Here is a 13,343-nt window from a genome sequence, read left to right as displayed (position 1 = left end):
ACTGTGGTTTTATTTACTTTATCTGTCTTTTCAGTTGCTCGAGACAGAGGGTAAATCCACTCCCTGTTGTTTCTTCTTCCCAGAAGCCCTATAATTACATTTTCACATTTAATTATCACTATAATCTTATATATTAAGTATGATTATCCCCATTTTACAGATTGAGGAGAATTGGGACTTAGAGAATGAGTTATAGTAGAGCTGAGAGATAGAATAATATAATAGGTAAAAAGATGGATTATGTAACCAAACTTCTGGCTTTGACTCTCCGATTACCCAGTTATTAGTTGTGTGATATTGGACAAATTATTTAACCTCTCTGTGCCTCAGTTTCCTCAGCTGTAACCTGAAAGGATAATAATAAACGCTACCTTATAGCATTGTTATGAGAATTAAATGAGATAAAACTGGTTTATAGTTACTATGTAAGTATTAAAGCTATTGTTATCAAGTAGAATAGTTAAAAATCTAGAGCTGAGTGACAGACAAACATTTTGAATTCCAGCTCCATCGCTATGTACTATGGAACCTTTGCCCATGTGTATCAGTCAGGGTTCAATTAAAGAAGCAGAACCACTAAAAGATTCTAACCAGGACTGTAGAGGAAAGGGAATTCTGGGAAATGTAGTCCAGCTGAGCCAAGTCGATGCACTGCAAAGCCACCACCTCAAGCTATTTACTTAAATGCTCTGAGAATCAAGTTCCTCACCTGTGAGATGGTATAATACTCATCATTGCGTGAAATGAGAAGATGCACATGTAGCACTGGGCACATTGTCTTTCACAGGGTGGGGTTCAAGGAATGGTTCTTACCATAGCTGCTCAGGACCCCACAGCTATTAACTGCCAGAGGCATAATCTATCCCTAAAGCCTGTTGCTCTGCACCTTCATCTGTGCTGGACCTGGGGGTATGGAAATGAGCAGAGCAGTTCCTCCCCACAGTTCAGGAGGGAGTAGGCCAGGGACAGAAAGAAGTATAATACGGAGTAGGACAAGGAAAGCAGTCACTATTATTGGGAACCTTCTGTGAGGTTATGTAAGTGCTTGTGGCTCAGATGGTTAAGAGGCTGCCTGCAGTGTGGGTAGACCCGGGTTCAATCCCTGGGTCGGGAAGATCCCTGGAGAAGAAAATGGCAACCCACTCCAGTATCCTTGCCTGGAAAAATTCCATGGACTGAGGAGCCTGGCAGGCTACAGTCCGTGGGGTCACAGAGTCAGACACAACCAAGCAACTTAACATTTTAACCTCCGTGAGGTTGGCTGTGATCTGGATTCCCTACACAGAGAAGAGAGAGAAAGGAGCCAGGATTTACTGCATACCTACTGGGTGCCAGGCAGTCCATGTGATGATCACACTGAAGCACCACAATTGGAAAATGAGCTGGATGTTATTATTACCCCCAAAATACAGTAAAGGAACTGAGACCCAGAGAGATCAAGTCATCTGCCTTAAGTCACAGAATGGGCCAATGACAGAGCCCCTGGTGTTTCTGGAGATAGCTAGAATGGTGGTGGAAGCTGTGCCTTGAGGTGTGCCCTGGGATCATTCGGAGATGGGGACTCCTCTGAGCTCAGAAGCCAGGGCGGGCTGGGAGCCCCTCCCAGCCCCGTCTCTGCGCCCGTGGGCGGCGGGCTCGGCAGTGGCTGCAGTGCTGGTGGTGGTGGCAGCGGCGGGCGGCAGCAGGGAGACAGTCACACCTCACTGTTTTGTAAACTGTTTCTCACAGCTTGTTTGTTCCGGGTTAGGGCTGGAGCGGCACCGTATGGAAGTGTGACTCATTGTTTAATGTGGCAGCTCATTAGCAGAGCTTGTTGCTGCCTCTGATTTCTCTGCTCTCACTAATTGGAGAGCCCAGTGGGGCCCTGGCTTCCCGTGAACAAGGAGCCAGTCCCCCAGCTCCGCTGGCCCTTGCCCCTCTGGCTCCCCAAGGAGGCCACCCCATGCCTGTGGGCACTGCTGTCAGCCAGACCAGGTTCAAATCCCAGCTCGCCCTGGCAGTGTAACCTTGGACAAGGCTCCTGTCCACTCCTCCTCTCTGAGCCTCAGCTTCCCTACCCTCCTAATGGGACAAGTAGTAGCTACCTCATCAGGGTGGGTGAGAGGGAAAGTAATAATGTGTGTACAGTCCCCTGGTGCATAGTAGATGCTCAATAAGCTGTTACTGTAGTGTTATGTTTATTAGGCTGGAAGCCCAGGAACCCCTCTGTCCTGACTTCCCTGGCACAGCCACCCAGCCCAGAGGTGCCCCAGAGCCTCCAGGTATGAGGACACATTTCTTTGTAGGTCATGAACATTTTTTCCTTGCATGCTAAATCGCTTCTAAGAAAAATCCACCAGGCTCCCTTCACCCTCTGCACCCCTGGAAGAGGCCATCCAGCCCAGTTGAGGATGGTCCTGGCCTGCCTGGGAGGAGAAGTTTGTGCCACTGGAGCTCTTCCTGAGACCTCAGCTCTCCTCTTTCATGCCACACAGAACACATCTGCTCCCTTGGCCCCGTGACTGTCCTCTGCTATTTGGAGACAGAGATCAGGTCCCCTCTCTAAGTCTCCTCTCCAGGTGGAACCAGTCCAGGTCCTTCAACTGTCCCTTCTGTGACATACTTTGTGGGGTCACTGATTACAGCCCCACTGGACTGTGATGTCAGAGATGCCCTTGGTGTTGTGCAAAGCTGTGACCTCCTCCTGTGGCCCCTGCTCTCTCTGGTTATGCCCCTCCCTGCATTTGTGCCTCTTGAGATGTGCAGTCTAGAATTCTGCACAGAGAGGGGCAATCCCATCTCCTTCTACATTTGAGACCTGTGTGGTCCAACAGCAGTATAAAGTGGGCAAGTTTTCTAGTAACCACCTTAAATGTAGAGGGTGGAAATTCTCCGGAGTTCCCCTGGTTGTTAGGACTCTGCGTTTCCGCATTCCCACTGCTAAAGGGCTCAATCACTGGTTGGGGAACTAAGATGCCACAAGACCAAATAAAAAAGTAATGTGTATAGGTAACATGAACTTACAGCTATATTTTCTTAACCTAATATATTCAAAGTATTATTTCAACATAAACCATTCAGCATAAAAATCATTAATGAGACATCTTAAAATTTTTCTTAAAATTAAAGAAATCTTCAAAATCTGGTGTTTTCACATTTAGAGCACATCCCATTTGGGAAAAGCCATGTTTCAAGTACTCAGTAACCTCCTGTGACTAGTGGCTGTGGTGTTAGACAGGTGTGAGACAGGTCTAGACTTCACCTCTATTAATGTGGTCTGAATAGGTTGGGTGTTGTATCTAACGCATCACCCCCACCCAGGAGGAAAGAATGTGTCAAGGGATAGGGCCTCTGGCTGTCAGGAGATCTTGGTTCCAGTCTTGGCTGTATCACCAGCTCACTTGATGTGTGACCGTGGACAAGTCACTGCCCCTGTCTGAGCCTCAGTTTCCTCATCTGACAAGTATGAGGTAAGAGGAAGGAGGATCACGTGCTCTACGCCAGGAAGTCTCCAGGTGCCCTTTATGTGTTCTCTTACATATTTCTTGGAAAACCTTGTGATGTGGGTTTTCTTATTTTATTATTATTATTTTTAAAAGATTTTTTTGATGTGGACCATTTTTAAAGTCTTTATTGAATTTGTTACAATATTGCTTTTGTTTTGTGTTCTAATTTTTTGGCTGCGAGGCCTGTGGGATCTTAACTCTCTGACCAGGGATCAAACCTGTACCCTCTGCATTGGAAGAAGAAGTCTTAACCACTGGAGCTCCTGGGAAGTCTCAATATAGGTTTTCTTATCTCTGTTTCCCTAGTGAGGAAACGGAAGCTCAGAGAGCTCTGACCTCTTCCCCACTCTGGAGAGCTTGGGTAGTCACCTGACTGGTGGGCAGGTTGTTCCTGGCTTCCTAGCCACCACAGACACCAGTAGGGCTCAGTCTCAGGCAGGCAAGCTCCCAACCCTGCCTCCTTCCTTGTCATGACTCCTTCCCTAAGGAACAGAAGAAGGACAGGTGATGGCAGTGTTTGGAGGTGTGTTTGCAGGTGGCAGTCTGCTGGATGGAAAACCTCCATCTGCTCTGATGTCTGGTCTGTCTCTGCAAAGCTGTCCCACCAACAGTAGGTGGTTGTACGGTCAGGTCCCAGCCCCTCCCTGTGCTTATTCCTGCTCCACCAGGATTTATTAGGGTAAAACCCAGACATCACACTGCCCATGGCCCCCTCCCTTCATCCACTGCCTTCCTAGCTTCTCAAATCCAGCTGGCTCCTCCTTCCTGCCCACAGACTTGCCTTCCAATCCCAGAGCCATCATCTATCATCTGTGGGACTTTGAGCAAATCAGTTTTTTGGACAGAATTTTGGTTTCCATGTCCCTTCCTCACAAGTTGGTAGGGGTAATGGCTGAGATAATATATGTAATGTGTCTCTCTCAGTAATAGGTGTAAATGTTAATTGTGACTGAATCTTTACAGGTCATTTTAGGAATGACTGAACTTACTTTCATAAACTTGTCCTCGCCCAAGTGCCTCTGTTAGACTCTGCATGGCTTTCTTCCCTCTCCCTCAGGCCACTGGGCCTTTTGGCCTGGCCGGGCAGGCTCCCCACTGTTGTCTGAATGAGAGGTCGTCCACGGATGGCCACTTCTCTCAGGAGAGCACGGGATGAGGGGGCTGAAGGGGAGCTTGGAGGTCATGCCTGGGGTAGCCCATCACCAAGTCTTCAAAAGTAAGACAAGTGTGACAGTGTGACTCTTTCTTAAGTATTCCCTATGTTCTCTAAAAGAGGAGACTTGACTTAAACTTAACTTTTTCTTGATCTGGGATCATCATCAGGGATAGACATTTTTATATTAAAATAAAGAGTGAGAGTACGAACTTATGTTGAGTGGCCACACTCTACCAAGTCTCTCGTAAAATGATGTCATCCAATTCTTACAACCCTGATATAAAGTTTGCATATTATCCCCTTTACACATATGAGGAAATGGAGGCTCACGGCTGTTTAGAGATGTGGCGGGGCCTCATGCAGAGGGGTTCAGCCCTCCCATGCCTACACTGCCTCTGGAGGGTCTTTGGGCTCCACTGTGAGGTCCTTGAATGCCTAGGATTTCTTATGTGAGCTTTAGAGGTTAGCCTTGCTCTCACTGGGGGCTGGTGGTGAATGCTGGGAGTAGTTGCTGCCTCACTTTCTGGCCTGCCCCTGGTCTGAGAAAGTATATACTGCAGCACATGCTTTTAAGCTTGGCTTTCTTGACCTGTGTGCTGTATCTGCACTGTTTACCAGTTCCTTCTTCTTTAACCTCTCTTTTCTCTTGATTTTCCAGAGCCCACCATTTCTTAATCCCCTGGCTGCTCCTTCCCAGACTCCTCTGAAGTTCCCGGAATCCTTTGCAGGCGGCCGGCGCTCAGCTCCCCGTAATCTGCTAGTGTCCTTCATCAGCGCCTGGGACTCCCTGCTCTCTTCGCATCTTGCTCCACATCACCTATCACCTCAGGGTCTTAGCCCCTCCCATAGTTTCTCCATCTTGGTGCCAAGGATTCAAGACCACATTTCCTGTCCACACCTTTTCTCAGAGCCTTGGACTTCATATCAATGTCTGCCAAGCAGATGTCCTCCCTGGCCGTCCTACAGACACCTCCAACTCAGCGCCTCCAAACCAAAATCCATTCCTTCCTCTCAAGTGCCCACACCCTCTTGTGATCCCCGGCTCAGTGAACCCCCTCCCTGCTGTGCTATGCTTTATGAAAATATGGGCTTCTGTTTATCAGGGGCTTACAGAGTGTAGCGGAGAAGGCAATGGCACCCCACTCCAGTACTCTTGCCTGGAAAATCCCATGGACTGAGGAGCCTGGTAGGCTGCAGTCCATGGGGTCGCGAAGAGTCGGACACAACTGAGCGACTTCACTTTCACTTTTCCCTTTCATGCATTGGAGAAGGAAATGGCAACCCACTCCAGTGTTCTTGCCTGGAGAATCCCAGGGACGGGGGAGCCTGGTGGGCTGCCGTCTATGGGGTCACACAGAGTTGGACACGACTGAAGTGACTTAGCAGCAGCAGCAGCAGCAGCAACAGAGTTAGGCTCCATGCTAAGTGATTCCATGGCTCTCCTTGATCCTTCATCAACCGAGAGAGGTTGCCATTATTTTATCATCATCCCCATTTCACAGGTGAAGATGTAGTAATAGGAGTTTCTGGCATAAAGTAAGCACTTGACAAGTGCTGGTTCCTTTTTACAGCTTTTGTTTTTTCAGCCATTAAGTTCATAAACTAAATCAGCTATGCTCAAGCCATGCTGGGGTATACAGCCATTGTTCCCACCTGGGACATCTTCACATGTCCAGCTTGCTCTGTGATTCCAGCTTGGCAAACTGCATGCCTGGGCTGCTTCCTTGTCCTGAAATATCTCATCCACAGATCCTCCCAGCAAAGCCCCAGACCTTTCTTCAAGAGGAAGCTTTGGTCTGTGAAGAGACTGTGCAGAAGGTTACCCAGGAACCCAGTTTTAGCCAGGCGGACCCCAAGCCTGCTCCCTTTCTCACCTCAAGTAACAGCCAAAGCACAGGTGATGGCAGTGTTTTCAAGCATGTTTACAGGTGATAGTCTGCTTGATGGAAATGCCTCCATATGCCTGGGTATCTGGTCTACGTCTCCAGAGTGGGTCTATCTGGTGGGTGATTGTGGGGCCAGGTCCCTGTCCTCCCCTATGTCTGTTGTTACTATTGTTGTCATTATCATTCACACAATAACCCTTTTAAGTAGGTATTATTAATGACTCTTTTGAAAAAACAGTATATAATTGACATATTAGTTTTAGGTGTACAACATAATGATTTGATATCTGTATGTATTGCAATATGATTACTGCAATAAGTTTAATTACCATCCACACCACTCTAGTTACAATTTTTTTCTTGTGATGAGAAATTTTAAGATCTACTCTCTGTTGTTGTTGTTCAGTTGCTCAGTCATTTTCAACTCTGCAACCTCCTGGACTGCAGCGTGCCAGGCTTCCCTGTCCTTCACTATCTCCTGGATTTTGCTCAGACTCATGTCCATTGAGTCAGTGATGCCATGCAACCATCTCATCCTCTGTCACCCTCTTCTCCTCCTGCCCTCAATCTTTCCCAGCATCAAGGTCTTTTCCTATGAGTCAGCTCTTCGCATCAGGTGCCCAAAGTATTGGAGCTTCAGCTTCAGCATAAATCCTTCCAATGAATATTCACAGTTGATTTCCTTTAGGGTTGACTGGTTTGATCGCCCTGCTGTCCAGGGGACTCTCAAGAGTCTTCTCCAACACTACAGTTTGAAAGCATCAGTTCTTCGGCACTCAGCCTTCTTTATGGTCCAACTCTCACACCTGTACGTGGCTACTGGAAAAATCATAGCTTTGACTCTATGGACCTTTGTCAGCAGTGACATCTCTTTGCTGACAGATTTACTCTTAGCAACTTGCTAAGATCTACTCCTGGCAACTTTAAAAATATACAACAGTAGTATTAGCTATAGTCACTACACTGTACATTACATGTGCAGGACTTATTTATCTTATAACTGGAAGTTTGCACCTTTTGAACACCTTTATCCATTTTGCCTACCCTCACCTCCTCTAGCAACCACCAGTTTGTTCTCTGTATCTGTGATAAGGTGTTTTAGATTCCACACATAAATGAGATCACACAGTATTTGTCTGTATCAGATTTATTTCATTTAGCATAATGCCTTCAAGATCCATCCATGTTGTCACAAATGGTAGGATATCCTTCTTTTTATGGATAATATTCCACTATATATGTGTATGTCTCATTTTTTCTTCATCCATTCGTCAACCTATGGACACTAAGGTTGTTTCTATGTCTAGGCTATTGTAAATATTACTGCAGTGAACATGGGGGAGCAGAAGTGAAGTGAAGTGAAAGTCGCTCAGTCATGTCTGACTCTTTGCAACCCCATGGACTATAGAGTCCATGGAATTCTCCAGGCCAGAATACTGGAGCAGGTAGCCCTTCCCTTCTCCAGGGGATCTTCCCAACCCAGGGATCGAACCAGGTCTCCTGCACTGTAGGTGGATTCTTTACCAGCTGAGCCACAAGGGAAGCCCTGGGAGAGCAGACGTCTTTTGAAAACAGTGCTTTGGTTTCCCTCAGATAAATCCATTGCCTCTTTATAGCTAAGAGAACTGGGACTCAGGGAGATGAAGTGACCTGCCCAAGGCTACAGGGTTAGAGTCAAAATCTAAACCAGGTCCTGGACTCAACATATGTGCTCTTTCCATGTTCAGTTTCAAGGTGATTAGTTGGTTAAGGAGAGTAAAATTGAGTTGTTCTTAAAATGACTTGTTAAATGTAGGTATCAAAAATATAAAAGAAAGTTAAGATTCAGTCAGTAAAATTTACTCAAAGTAGTGGATAAAGCATGTTCACATATGTTCACATTTATTGCCTTTGTTGTTACTAAGTTGTCACAAAATTGCCTCAATCTTGTGAGGATGCAGGAATCTCCCCAACCCAAACATGGAAACTGAGATTCTGCCAAGCACAGTGATTTGCTCAAAGTCCCACATGTGGGATGACCCAGACAGGTGATGCTCTGGGTCTGGAAGGAAAGTCTTTGAGACTCCAAGTCCAGTGCTCTGTTCTGGAGACTGTGAGATGGTGGTCAGGAGCGAGGAGGTGGGGAGGAAGCAGATGGAGAGAGGGAGCCTTAGGCAAAGTAGTTTGGAGCTTTACTTTAATATGTTCTGGTAGAGCAGGAACAGGTATGCCAATCCATTTGGGGGGATAAGGAAACAGACTTGGAGAAGTGCAATAACTTGTTTGAAGTTACACAGCTAAGGTAGTGATGCTGGTATTCAACTCAGATCTGTCTGACTCTTACGGCTTGACCCTCTGCACCACTCCATATTGTGGTTGCCAAAGCCACATACCTCCTCTTTCTGATGGTCTCTTCTCCCAGCGATAACCCTGAGGTCCATTAGGAACTCTGGATCCTTCCCTCTCAGGTAGAAAGGCCTTCAGTGCCTCTGTCTTATAACTCCAAAGAGTGCCAGGCACTGTACTAGGTAATTTACCTGTATTATTTCATCGAATCCTCATGATAATCCTGAAAGGTTAGAATTACTATTAACCTCATTTTTGTGATGAAGAATGTAAGGCCTAGAGAGGGCATATGATTAGAAATGAGGAAAACTGGAATTTGTATCAGCGACTTACTCCAGACCTGAGTTCTTAACTGCTGCCTTCCTCCACCTTCTTTTGCCTGGACTAGTGTCGATTTCACTCTCTGAGATATATAAAGCCACAAGTCCTAAAGGCCAGAGTCCAAATCTCCAGCTACCCTTGTCCCGATCCATAAACTCCCATCTCTTCTTAAAGATACCACTCACCCTGAATGCCACAGATAAAGTCCTACTAAACTTGGGGGCTTGTTTGTACCAAGTCTTCAATTCTCACAATCACCCTCAGCTTGGTAGTATTATCTTCATTTTCCTGAGGAGGTGGCTGAGGCTCTAGGGTCTCAAGGCTGGGCATCTAGGCCTAGAACCAGGTCTGTGTGTCTTCCAGACCCATGCTCTTTCTACTCACCATGCCACTCCCACCCGGGAGGCTCTGAGGGAGCCTGGAAAATCTCCCACTTAGCATCATGATGTCTGCATTCTGGCCAGCTCTGCCCCTACCCAGATGTCTCACAATGTCTCAGAGGCTTGGTTCCCATCCAGTCTCAGATCAATAGGACAAGGTGGCAATGGGCTTGATGATTTCTAAGGCTCTTCCTGGTCTGAGAGCATGGGGTCTTGTCCACATGACTCCATCTCAAGGCCCACAGAGAGAACAGGGCTCAGCTCCTGCAAAGGGTCAGCCCCAATACTCAGGCATCTGAGATGACCCCTACTTCTCCAGAGGGGTCACCAGTCACATCCCTCCTCAGTGGAGGCTAAGTCGCCTGGTTTTCCTGGTTCCTGGAACCTTTGCCAAGGGTCTTCCCATCAGAATCTGTCTGCCTAGGCTGTGCACTCATCAGGCCTGTCCTGGGACGATGGAGGCAAAGAGACCAACCAGGTCACTGGACCGCTTTACTGAGTCACTGTGCTTGTCAGTTGAGCTATTCCCAGGGCACTCATTACTCATGACAGCATTTACCTCTTTTTTCCTTTATTGTTCTTTATTTGTTGTAAAGCTATTCAACAATACAAAACTATATAAAGTAAAAGAGGAGGCTCTCCCTAACCTTCATTATTAGCTCTTGATTGGAACTAACTAATCTTAACAGTTTGGGGAAATCCTTCATACACACACACACACACACACACACACACACACACACACATACATATATACACGTATATATGTATGGGACTTCTATATATGTGGATCCATACATGCAAATATAATGCACATGTGTAGTATTGACAGAAACAGAATCATATATTATACACAGTGCCCAGCATGCTGTAGGCACTACTACTTTTCTGTCACTTCTTTTTTCATTTAATGTTGCATCATGGACACCTTTCTGTATTAGCACATGGAGGTCTATTTATTCTTTTTAAGAGCTGCGTGGTTTTCCTCTGCATGGTTGAGGCATAACATAATCTCCTCCAGGTGGCCTCCAGTGTTTCCCTATTATAACCACGGCTGTGACCTTAGACTGTCACGTGCCTCTCTGTAGGAGGCCCTATAGGTACATGTTTTCTGGATATGTCATTCTTGGAAACCTCGCTTGGCATCTCATAAATATTCAGGAAATTATCAGGAGACCCAGCTCAAGCATTTCACCTTCAGGAAGCCTCTCTTGCTCCCTTTCCCCACCCTCTCCGGCCCCCCATTCAGGTCCTGTGCAGGATCTGAGACATGAGTGGGATAAAATCCAGTGCTAGAGGACCTCACAGACCAGTAAACATATGTGGGAACAAATGTTCATAATTACAGGCCAGGGTGAATAGGACAAGAAACAGGCACCAGGAACAGAGGAGGAAGGACTGATATGGCCTCAGGGGTCTGGGAGACTTCTCAGAGAAGGGATGCTAGAAGTTTGGCAGGTGTGTGTGGATGATGCCTTGGTTCTGTCTTTACCCTTCATGTGACTTACTTCCTGCATCTGTTCTTCTTTCATCCATCATTCATATCACCTCGATTCCAAAAAAGGGACCTGGGGGGGAATCCCCATATTTATAAAATGGCTCATATGCCAACAACAGCATGATTAACTGAGGAAAAGGACTAAGAATTTTGTTATAAAATGGGTGAAGAGATGAACCATAAACCTAGACTGAGGACAGTTATTGCAATAGAATACAAGGGGTAACTATGCCTCCTGGCAGGCAAAGAGAGTCGTACCTGCTACACTGTGGGGACAGGGGACCTGTCCAGCCCCACCAGTAGACCCCATGTTCCCTCCTCTCCACACTTGACCCTTGATTGGTTCCCTGTGTTTATGGTTCTCATGTGTATTGGGCTGGTCAGGATTTGGGATTGATCGTTAACTCTGACTTATTCACATGACTAAACTGGATGGAGAGGCTGTGGACCAACAGTTTCGGAGGCTGTGGACCAACAGTTTCGGAGTATCTACTGTCTGCCACTCCTTTCCAACTACCCCCCTCTGAGACACAAACAAAGCAACTGAGGTGCAGAAAAGTTCAAAGAAACATTGGCAGGGCTGGCCCTGGGACCACGTCTCCTGATCCCAGCACACCCTCTTCACAGGTTCAGCTAAGCTGACCTGAGGATGGTATATTTCAGAACAAGGAAGCAGCCTGGACATGCAGTTTGCCAAGCGGGACTCACACAGCAAGCTGGACACATATAGATATCCCGAGTGGGAACAACGGCTGTGTACCCTGATATGACTTGAGTGTAGCTGCTTTAGTTTATGAAGTTCACCTGTTTAAAAAAAAAAAAAACAACGCTGTGAGACAGAGCTAGTACTTGTCAAGTGCCTCCTATGTGCCAGAAACTTCTGTTACTACGTCTTCACCTGTGAGATGAGGATGACAATAAAAGCAACCTCTCCAGTTGGTGAAGGATCAAAGAGAGCCATGGAATCACTTAGCATGGAGCTAGCCCTTGTCAGACCCTTGATAAATATTATTATCTTTGTGATTATTATCACCATTCTCATAGTAATGCTGTGAAGTAGGTATTGCCAAATTTGCCTTATGCCTGAGGAACTGAGGCTCAGGGAGAAGCACCTGAGGTCACCACTGGGACACTAACCCCGGGCTGCTGGGCTCAGCTCTTGTGCTGTTTTCATGCTGAGCTATAAAGGAGAGGCCAGGAGATAAAATGAAGGCTCAGAAGAAGCACACAGAAGGCAGCCAGGCCTGCGGCAAGGGTGTATGGCATTAGGTCCCTCTACTGGGTGAGGAGGCCTCTGAAAGGCAGGTGCAGAGAACATGGATACAGTCAGCCTACAGCCACAGTTACAGCCACTGTCATGTAGGCCATGCTCAGACACGCAGAGCACCTGGAGGACCAGTAGACATGCAATTGCAAGGCAGACTGGGGCTGAACCCAGGTCGCAGGATGCTGGGCATGGGACGGCCAGGCCACCTGAAGGAGCCATCTCTTGGTACCTGGGTGATGAGAGCTTAGGAAAGCTTTATCATTTGCATGGACCACATTTTTGACTTGTTCTCACTTACTCTTATCTAAGTATCACATTATAGTGATTAAAAAGTAAAAATTAAAGAATTTCCCTGGTGATCCAGTGGTTAAGACTTCTGCTACATGGGGCACAGGGCTTGATCCTTCGTCAGGGAACTAAGTTCCCACATGCTGCATGGAGCATAGCCAAAAAATAAGTAGAAATTAAGGGTGTGGACTGAACACGTTTCACAAAACATGGATGCAGATGATGGCCTATCCCATTTGCTGCTGTGTTGGCCACACTTGGCTTGGGCAGTCTGTACCACCCATGTGACATCACTCACCTATGCAGGCGGCAACCAGGTGAGAGAAAACAGTTGCAGTGGGGAAAGCATCAGCTTTGGGGTTGGAAAACTCTGGCTTAGCTCTTTGTTCTGTGACCTAGGGGAAGTTATTTGACTTCTCTGAGCCTCTGCTGCCCCCTCTAAAATAATGCCAACCTCTCGGGATTAATTAAGGATCAAGAGAGAACCATGGAATCAATTAGCATAGAGGCTACACTTGATAAATAAGTAAGATAAGGAAGCACTTGATAATAAAGATAGTGATGATGAGGGTGATGTTTATTAAATATTATTACTGTTATCATACTCACAACGACCCCGTATGGTTTCTCCGGCAGATACTGCCTCAATTTCCTCAGCAGATACCCTCAGTGTCCCCATCTGCAAAACGGGAATAGCACCAATGGCTCCAGAGTGTGGCCATCAGGATGAAATGAGC

At 46.6% G+C, this 13,343-nt stretch overlaps 2 long non-coding RNA genes across 2 annotated transcripts; one reads left to right on the top strand and one right to left on the bottom strand.

Moving 5' to 3' along the window:
- Positions 1 to 2,195: 2,195 nt before the first annotated feature.
- Positions 2,196 to 8,354, top strand: LOC145507464 (uncharacterized). The gene is made up of 3 exons (XR_014054882.1): positions 2,196 to 2,261; positions 3,265 to 3,449; positions 5,300 to 8,354. It is a non-coding gene; the product is annotated as an uncharacterized LOC145507464 (long non-coding RNA).
- Positions 8,355 to 10,115: 1,761 nt separating this feature from the next.
- Positions 10,116 to 13,001, bottom strand: LOC145507465 (uncharacterized). Its single transcript, XR_014054883.1, has 2 exons — positions 12,905 to 13,001; positions 10,116 to 11,855 (listed from the first exon to the last, which is right to left on the bottom strand). It is a non-coding gene; the product is annotated as an uncharacterized LOC145507465 (long non-coding RNA).
- Between the last annotated feature and the right edge of the window lie 342 nt (positions 13,002 to 13,343).

Source organism: Giraffa tippelskirchi, chromosome 5 (genome assembly GCF_054371585.1).
Source record: "Giraffa tippelskirchi isolate mGirTip1 chromosome 5, T2T-mGirTip1v1.2.pri, whole genome shotgun sequence".
Classification (NCBI taxonomy): Eukaryota; Metazoa; Chordata; class Mammalia; order Artiodactyla; family Giraffidae; genus Giraffa; species Giraffa tippelskirchi.
This window is presented reverse-complemented; position numbering and strand designations above follow the sequence as displayed.